This window comes from Hippoglossus hippoglossus, chromosome 21, assembly GCF_009819705.1.
Source record: "Hippoglossus hippoglossus isolate fHipHip1 chromosome 21, fHipHip1.pri, whole genome shotgun sequence".
In the NCBI taxonomy this organism is placed as follows: Eukaryota; Metazoa; Chordata; class Actinopteri; order Pleuronectiformes; family Pleuronectidae; genus Hippoglossus; species Hippoglossus hippoglossus.
The window spans coordinates 1,356,394-1,365,440 of NC_047171.1; positions in this window are offsets into that span (position 1 = coordinate 1,356,394).

The following is a 9,047-nucleotide window of genomic DNA, read 5'->3' on the forward strand; positions in this document are numbered from 1 at the left end:
TCAGAGAGCGACTCAGATTATGTCTGCGTCCTTTCTCTTGAGGATTTCATGGAGAGCACGTTTCCGTTCATCGCTCCGGGTTCAGACGGATCCTCGCAGACGCCTCACAGCTTTTAAGATGGTGAGAAATGTCACCATTTGGCATTATGGTAAAAACCTTTTAAAGACGGCGCAGCTTCTTCTGTCTTTTGTGCCATTTGCTCAACGCGGCGTCTCCACAAATTAACCAAAGAGCAGAAATCTTAGATGAGACACTTCTACAACAATTTACCTCAGCAAAGCGGCAAATCCCTGCATAAATTACACGTTTTCACTTTGAATCAATTGTGAAACGTTTTTAAAATCATGACTCGCCTGACACTCATTCTTTCTGTCCCTGTGGGGAAATACACCTGCCGTTGGGATTGCACCACTTAAATTTATGCGTCTACATTTTGTAAAATAAAAACCCAGTTAAAGTCGCGAGGTGTTGCTCACCTGATGCTCCTCGCTCTCTCGCCTCATCATCACTCTCAGTCTGAGATCTGGGAAATCAGCGAGCGGCGGCTGGTTTTCTCACTGGCGCAGGTCGAGGAGGTCTCTGAACCACACAGACAATATTACCAGCAGCACCACTGGCCTTCATATCGAGAAAATTCCCTGAATAAATTACTGTGCCCACTCTTTCTCTGCTTATGAGAACAGTTATGACCTCGGTTGCTGGAACTCAGGATGGGTTTTTCTTCTGCGTAAACTTCCCAGAAATATTTTTGTATTAACACTTTTTTTTTGGTGTGAGTGTACACACTGTGACAAAATTAATTTAACCCTTCACATGACATCAGAAGCTTTCATTTAGGATTCCACCTTGACTGATGCGTTATTCTTTCATGTCTACGGAGCTCTTTTCAGCTGAATTTGATTAAATGCGTTCCTTTGCTCGCTCGTTTGAAAAGAGAAAGAATTGCGACCGATCGTTTCTACTCAAGAAATAAGAAGAAATGAAAATCACCCAAAAAACGGCTTCTGGAATTTCTCAATTTCACCTTTAAATTCACCGTTAAAAGTTCAGTCATTGTAGAATCTCAGATTTTAGGCAGATAAGCTGGAAGGCGACGCTTGGATGATTTTCTTGTGTCACCATGAGCCAAACACCAGGTTAATAACTGGATAAATATAATATATATTGTAAATAAAGCTAGGATTTCATTGTATTTCATAGAAACTCAACATTAACTCAGAACGTCACGTGAACAAATCACCAGAACAATCTGCAGGACGAGCGGAGACAGACCGTCTTTCCCCTTCATGTTTTCCATCCTGTATCTGTATTGATCTGCCTGCGAGTCGGGAACATCGATTCCAGGTCAACAGAGACGCACCAGCTCCCCGATGCGCACGCCATCAGCAGGACATCAGAGGTTGACCTGCAGCGTCCACTGACCCCTCCTCTGCCGGCCCCTCCACGCACACGACAAACACCAGAGGACATCTCAACTGGGAGATACCGAGCCGGCTTTGAAGTCCGAGACTCGCCGTTCGCAGAGGTCTTTGCGTTTCATACGTTTCGTGAGCAGAAAACCAGAGTTTCTCTGGAGGGAAATCATCTGAGTTCGACTCTGGAGACACGAGTGGAAATCTCAGCTCAGTCTCCAGTTCGTAAAGTGGCACTCGAGAGCGTTCGAGAGCTAAAAGACTTTATCTCAAACCCTCCAATCCTCTTTGCAAGATTTGGCCATTTGCATTTTTCACGAGTCTATTTGACGACTCGGTGCCGGTTGATCTTTTTCTCATGAAGTCGACTGATGAGCCTCGACGCTCCGTCCTGCTCTGACAGTTTGTCACTTTCAGAACAACTGGTGGTTTCAGAAACTCAACCCAAAGAAATATGGTTAAACCGTTGAAGTGACTGGTGTCCCACAGTGGTAGTGAGGTCACAGCACCTTCACCAGTGTGTTTCTGTGCTGGTATGTTCCAGGCCCAGTGTGTGTGTGTGTGTGTGTGTGTGTGTGTGTGTGTGTGTCGAGGCAGAGGTGTAGTGTGTGTTTTCACTGTCTCCTCCCTGGGAATTCCCCTCAGTTCCAGGCTCTAACAGCCTGTTAGAGCCGCAGCTGTATGCACATATGTGTGTGTGTCGGGATGTATACACACTTTAGAGTTCAGTTATTCGCATTTCAGTGTGCGTGTGCATGCGTTAATGTGAGCGTGCATGTGTATATCTGTGTGTGTGTGTGTGTGTGTGTGTTTCCTCCCTGATTCCCAGGGTTCTGCAGAGTTAAACCCTCTTAAATGTCCCCCTGGCTTTTGTCCTCACGTTTCAGCTGAATTTCCCTGCATTCATCCCACCATTCAGACTCTGTGTGTTCGAGCACTCAGGAATGCACTGGGTTTGACAGGCGCCTGAACTGTGTGTGTGTGTGTGTGTGTGTGTGTGTGTGTGTGTGTGTGTGTGTGTGTGTGTGTGTGTGTGCATGTACATGCGTGTAAATGAGCACACAACAGAAAGAAAGACAGAGAGGTTCGCGAAGGGGGAGTCGGTTTTTTTTTTTTCCAGTTTTTTTCCTTCCACCCCCGTTTGATGCCAAGGTGCTCGGTCGGACTCGGAATCACACAATCACCTCACCTTTGCACACACATACTTTTCACCTTTCTACACACACACACACACTCAACACCCACACACACTTCAAGTCACATGTGCTCTCACTCAAAGAGAGCTCTGCACCCACTCACCCTGACACCCACACAACCACCCACACACTCACGTGCACTGCCAAATAGCTCACACTCTTTACCCTCCCACCCTATCCCCTCTCCACCCACCACCACCGAGCACACACATACTCTGCATGTACACACACACACACACACACACACGTGCACACGCACTAAGTGCAGGGCATGCACATGATCTGGTTTCCTCTGCGACCCGCAGTGATAAAATAAACACAAATACGCGATAATCACATTCCAGACATTTCTTTCCTGCAGGTGGGAAGTTTCAACTGGTTTTCTGCAAGAGTTGGTTCGACTGTGTGTGTGTGTGTGTGTGTGTGTGTGTGTGTGTGTGTGTGTGTGTGTGTGTGTGTGTGTGTGTGTGTGTGTGTGTGTGTGTGTGTTTGCATGTGTGTGATGTGTGTGCAACCCCAGAGAGAAAAAAGGAGAAAGAGAGAAGGAACAAAGAGATCTGGATCCTGCAAATATCCCACATGGACACACACACACACACTCGCTCACAGACTAAGAGTCAGATCTGAATCATTCTCACGACATCTGTGGCATCAATCTGATCCAGGGACATTTAAACCAAACTTCCAGACCCTCAAACATGAACAACAGCTCTGCATTAAAGATGAAGTGAGTGAAGAAGCAGTGAAAACAGTTTAAAAACCGCCTCCCGAGTAGAGGAGAGTGCGTCCACCTGGTTCTATCACAGACGAGAGGAGAGAGAGGCAGTAAATGTGAGAATGTGTTGAGAGAGCAGATGTAGACGGGACCTACCTGAGCACATGGTCGCATGGCACGCTCACTTCCTCAGTCAATAGGCTTTGTTTCTCCTCCTCCTCCTCCTCTTCCTCTCTGCTGCTGCTGCATGCCTCTCCTCCATCCGTCTGTCTCTCTGCCTCTCTTCTTCTCTTTCTCCCCCTTCCTCCCTCCCTCGCCCTCTCTCTATCTCACTCCCTCTCCCTCCCTCTCTCTATCTCACTCCCTCTCCCTCCCTATCTCTCTCTCTCTCTCTCCCTCCCTCCTCCCTCTCAGGCTCTACAAGTCCTCTTCTCTCCTCAAACTTCTCCACTGGAGGAGGAAACTGTCCCTCGCTCCTGCACCTCACCCGCTCAGTAAAGTTGTGAGAGTGATCCATGGAGGCAGTCTGAGCTAGAATGTCTCTCTCCTCCCCCCGTACCGCATGGCATGTGTGTGTCTGTGAGTGTGTGTATCCTTTTATATGTGAATGTGTGTGTTGTTTCCTCGCCTGCCATTCACTTCCATTTCTCCACTTTCTCCTCATATTTGCCTCATTCACACACACGTTTATGCAAATGTCCTTTATGTCCGTTAACAATACCCTGTTGTTGGGTGTTTTTTTTTTCCCGCATTGGCACAATACGCCTTGATAATGAAATCCAGCCTCTACAGTTCACATCTGTATATTTGTAACCGCTGCACAGATTCGAATGGAAGCCGTTCATCTAGAGGAGAGGAGGCCGACGAGCGAGAGACGAAGACTGCGGGAGACGAACAAACGGAGGCCGAAGGACGGAGATGGAGAATTCGTCAAACGGCCTTGGACAGACCGCAGCTTATCTGTGCAGCCGTTACAACACAGTCAGTGTCTCTTTACATTTATATACAGATTCATTTTGAAGTGCATCTGGATTATTTGTTTGTTGGATCAGTTAAATTAAAGCATTTACAAATAGTTAAATAGTTAAATGCAACGATTTCTAACCTCGAATTCACCTGACTGTCTTTGCAGAATCAAGAGGAGAAATAATTGCAGCACAGATTGAGTTGAACGCTCGGTGTTCAGAAAGTGCTTGGTCACTGCAGCACACAGAGCCGAGCGAGCACGGCTCAGGACTTTGACTCCACACACCAGAGTTCACGTCCTGCGTCTCGCATGTTGTCAGGTTCAGGCCACAAAAACACTTTGTGGCTGAAACACGGAGGTTTGGCTTCAATATGGAAAAAGTAACTGAGTCAAACGGTCTCTTCCTCATCGACGTCCTTTGAGTTTGTCAGGACAGAAACACAGAACTCCTCATGGAGCTTGATTCACCAGGAGCTCCCAGTGACAACCTGCAGATATCTTCCGTTTGAACAGATTTGCCACTTTGCAGAAATGTTCATTAAAACATTTCCTCGATCAAAACCAACAGAAGCTTCATTCATTCGATGTTTCAGTTTCACATTTCGCATATTCTCTCGTGTTTTATGCGTCGTCACGACTACCCGTCACTGAAGCCATGATACTGAAACACGTTTGTCTCACGTACAACTGAACTAATACGATTGACAGCTTCCTGTTCAGTAGCTCACCTGAGCTGAACCTCACCCTCACATACAGATTATACATTAACATCCCGTCGTTCAGCAGCAGAACTCAAACAACACTGATTCCATGAAGGTTCATTGATGAGTCACGATCCAAAGAAGAAGCCATTTCATTTCAGAGAGTAATTCAGATAAACGGGCAGATCCAGGAATTAGTTTGTCACTTTCTTTACCACGGTGATATAAGATATTAGCCCTTCTAGTTTAAAACAGCGTAACAATCAAACACTGTTCTACCAACTTTATAAATTAAAAGTCCTTTTTTTGAGCACCATTAATTTTCAGTTTAATCTTTTAAGCCTTTGCACATTAGTCTGGTTTTTTGTGTGAGATTAACACACCTCAACCCTGAACAAGCTCAGTTCTGGATTCCTGGTCATCAGCTCTGTGCTTCATCCAGAAGCTCGTCATCGTCGTTTCAGCTCTGTGCTTCATCGCTCATCTTCATCACCAGAACGTCTCCTACCTCACAGTGCTGCTCCCTGGTGACTCCTAAGAGCCAAAGATTATTTAACAGACAATAAATAGTTTTTAGTTCTAATTCAATCTTTCTCACTAGTTCCTCTAAAAGTCTCCTGACTGAAATACGGCTGCTCAATTGTCTGTGGTGAAATTACGATGAGTGGTGTTTTCATCTTTTGTTCTTTTCAGTAAAAGAAGGAGCATCATCCTCTTTTTCCAATGTGCTAAATCACGTAGCACTTACTGTGAGTAGCATTTCAAAATTCATAATTTCATGCCCTTTAATCAAGTGAATTTGCAAAGTCCCAGCACTTTTATTTTGAAGGTCATGGGTCCGTATTTCTTTGTTTCCATCAACACGTCAAACACGTATTTCTTTATCAGTTTTTTACCTCTGCAGAGAATATTCAGTTTTCATCCTTTTGTAGATTAAACACAAACAGCAGAAGAGATTTCTACGACACTCGGTGGAAGGACTTGTTTCTGGTTCAGGGAAGAACTCATTGTGAGATCGAACCTTTTTTTAATTCATGATGAAAATAGGAGACATTCAGAGGACCGATGTTTCCGAGTGTGAAGAGGAATGAGCTCCACTGAGAGACATTCTGCTTTGGTATTGTACGACCGTAGCCTTGAGAACAACCTGGTCAAAGGATCTTTACTGCTGCTGTGTCACACACTCTTATTCTTTTATTCTTTTTATATAAAGCAACCGAACGTACCTCTGGGCCCGAGACAAATGTCCCCGTGTGGACAGTAAAGTTCACAGACTGGCTGAATCCCTGCGATCCGACGGTTTCCGTCCACTGGAGACAGAGAAACATAGAAAACACGTGTGTTGACGTGTTCAATCAGAAGTTCCAGCAGCAGCCTCATGCAGCTCAGTGGTCTGAGTCCGTAATCTGTCGTTGTCTTTTCCATCCCCCTCCAAATATTATCCCATGTTTCCACCGGCTCCATAATGTTATGGGAGGGAAGTGGACGGGGCATCTGGGCGCTCTGACATGTGAATGTGTACGTTTGTAAGAAAACAGGTTTTTCCTGCCTTGACACAAATTGTGGCCGATGTGACGTCTCGACAGAGGAAACGTCCTCCGGTAATGTCACATAATAACAGACACACCTCTCCGTCCTCCACGGCGTTCTCTGTGAGGACGGATAGAAAGTGAGCAGGTTGATTCCTCACAGTTAATGTACCCACAAGGCACTGCTGCCTGTCGGCTCCCACCCCCGCCAACAATCAAGTGATTTCATCTTTGCTTTTGTGCGGCGCAATAGAAACTCTTCGGGAACAGCCTTTCTGCTGAATGACCATCCTGCGTTGCCCACCTCCTCTCTGCATCCGCCCTGCTTCACCCCAGCCAGCTGTGCATGTGTGTGTGCGTGTGTGTGTGTGTGTGTGTGTGTGTGTGTGTGTGCGTGGGAGAGTGAGGGTGAAGGAGGACCACTCTGCGTGGGCTGAGCAGAGCTCGGGCTCTCACTGCTGTGGTGTTAATAGGCCTTTTTCTCCCCTCAGCGGGACACAGAGAGCTGTCATTTACATGGAGGTAATGGAGTGATGGAGAAGTGGATGGAATATGTGTGGGCGAACAATGATGAAGCCTCGCACCTCTCTCTCTCTCTGTCTCTCTCTCTCTCTCTCCTTCGCTCAGTTTGTCCTTGTTCTCTTTCTTCACTCTCTCTCCATCCTCCTCGATGCAAACTCTCTGTTTTTCTTCCATTGAGAGGCTGTTGTGTGTTGTGTGTTGTGTGTTGTGTGTTGTGTGTTGTGTGTTGTGTGTTGTGTTGTGTTGTCGCTGACAGTCGGAATAAACTCCAGCAAACACTAAAAATCCTTGAAATCGTTTGGACGTGAACATTTTCTCTTTGTCTAAAGTCTGAAGCTGCAGCGAAGGAGAATTAATAGAATTGTCTGTCTATGCTAATTCCTTCCCCACATATTAACAATCATCTGGTTATCAGAGATGCTCGTGTCTTGGCGGCGGGAGCGTGTCAGTGGCTGAGCTTGAGCGCCGTCCAAACACATGGGAGCATGAATTCACTCAGTGGGAGAGTAAGACAGTCGAGTGGAGGGAGAGGCAGTCGTCCAGCCAAGCTGCCTCCGTGAATTTATCTGTTAAATAACGTGAGTTTCAGCGAAAGGGTCCAAACGCTTCTCTGCCAGTTGTGTTACAAGTTACACTGAGAATTTAACAATCAGAAGAGAACTCGAAATTTAATATCGTGTCGTCCGCTTCTGTTTAATTCAAATAGACGATTGTCTTTTATTTCCTTTTTGCACATGGACGAGATAAAAATGTGAGATGAATAATTGTGGGAAATAAAAAACGTCAATAGTAGAATATAAAATAATCAGGTTTCACCACTTGAATCGTTATAAAATTAAAAATGAAATTAAAAACTCAGCACAGCCTCATTTTGTCTCAACTGTCTCATCAGGACTTTTTCTGAGCACATTTACTGAGTTTCTTTCATGTCAGCATCAGATTTTATCTTTATTTTCCTCTGCACTAGTTTTGTGTGTTAATCATGATTATTTCTCCTCCCTCGTCGTTATGCACAAAGAATAAAGGGAGAAGAATCTGCATCGTCTGACACGAGGATTCTCAGTTTATCTTCTACGGAAAATAATCTTGTTCTTGTTCTTGTTCTTGTTCTTCTTCTTCTTCTTCTTCTTCTTCTTCTTCTTCTTCTTCTTCTTCACCTTCTTGTTCTTCACCTTCTTGTTCTTCACCTTCTTCTTCTTCTTCTTCTTCAGAGAAATCAGATACTGGTTTCTCTGAGGGTTTCTGTGGTTCTTCTGCCCGTTGGTGCCGAGGTGTCGCACAGACGAGATGTTTGATGAAAGTATGGTCTGTGGGAAAGTGCTGCGGACAGTAAATGACACAGAATGTTAATTTCCTGCATCGTTTTAATGTCAGTAATCGACAGAGTGAAGAAAAACCCAAGAGAGAATTTCCCTAAAAGTGAAACGTACCCAAGTGACTGTGAAGCATCGACCTAATTAAATATTCACATTTATCTGTAAAGAACATTTATCACAACCAGATAATAACTGAGAGTAGTGCAAGAATGGAATTAAATAAAAGGTTAAAAAGTAAATAAGTTATAATAATTTATAACTTGTTTAGTACATGAATAGTAAATGCTAAAATACCTTTTAGTGAACATTAAAAACTCCCTTTTAGTTTCTTAAAATAAAAAGCCTTTTCAGACCGAATTTCTATTTGTTCATTAAAGATACACGAGGCTTATATTGTTGTGTTTGCATCTGTGTTTATTAGTCTGTGTTATTAACATGTTCAGAGTTTGGATCCTCAGTAAACCTGGTGAAAGGAGGTGATGTGTGTCAGAGAAGAATCATCACGTTCTGCTTGGAAATCTTTATTTAAAAATGTGTTCAGAGCTAATTTCTATGAGGAGGTGAAAGTTGGTGCAGAAGTGGATAATGATTTTGAATCTGTATTTGTCAGAGAGGATTTATGTTCAGTAACAGATTTATCTTTCAGCTGTATCATATTAACCTTGACCCCCCCCCCATATGCTTTATG